We start from the raw sequence: 791 nt of genomic DNA on the forward strand, positions 1-791 counted from the left end.
CACTCATCACGGACGGCGAGCCGCTGCGGGAGGAGGTATGGGCTCTGAGTGGTGGGGAGCCGGAGCCGGGTCGGAGCGGGGAAAGGGGGGCAAGGGAAGGGGCGGATCCCGGGACAGGGGCTGAGGTGGGAAGTCCTGAGCCCCTGCGGACAATGACGTCATTGGGGTAGCCTGCACCCTGCGAGGGGTCGGAGCCTAGGGACCCGCGTGGGTGCAGGGGTGGGGCATCTGGGAAGGGATGTGGGGGGCGATTCCCGCCCCCTCGTCCCCTGTTCCAGCTTCCCCCTCCTGTGACGTCAGCACCTGGTCCCTCAGGTCCCCATTCCGCAGCGCTGCCCTCACCCCCAGGGCCCAGGGGTCAGGCCCCCAGCCCGTCCTGGCGGCTCACGAGGTGCCAGGCAGAGCCTGCAATGCAGCAGCAGTAGCAGGGACTTGGGGGCAGGGGGGGGGGATGTAGGGAAAAAGGTAGGGAGGAGGCCTCTGGTACCCCTGCTGCCTCACCCCGCTGTGAGGGCCTAGGCCTATCCTGCTGGCTGGGACCCCCAGGATGGCTCCTCTTCAGCCCGAGCTGGGAAGAGGACCTGCAGGGGCGTGGGGCCCAGGGCGGGGTGTGGGGTGACAAGTGGTGAGCGGGTCTATGTGTGTGTGGGTGAATGCAGTGTGCTTGTCGGTGTGTGAGCGCTGGTCCATACGCCCCACACCTTGGGTGGGACCTAGGGACCCTAAAGTCAGGTGGGGTGTGATGGGCCGCTAGGCTTGGGTAAAGTGGTCATGTGTGAGTGCATGTGAGT

This window comes from Myotis brandtii, unplaced genomic scaffold (genome assembly GCF_000412655.1).
Source record: "Myotis brandtii unplaced genomic scaffold, ASM41265v1 scaffold187, whole genome shotgun sequence".
NCBI classification, from domain to species: domain Eukaryota; kingdom Metazoa; phylum Chordata; class Mammalia; order Chiroptera; family Vespertilionidae; genus Myotis; species Myotis brandtii.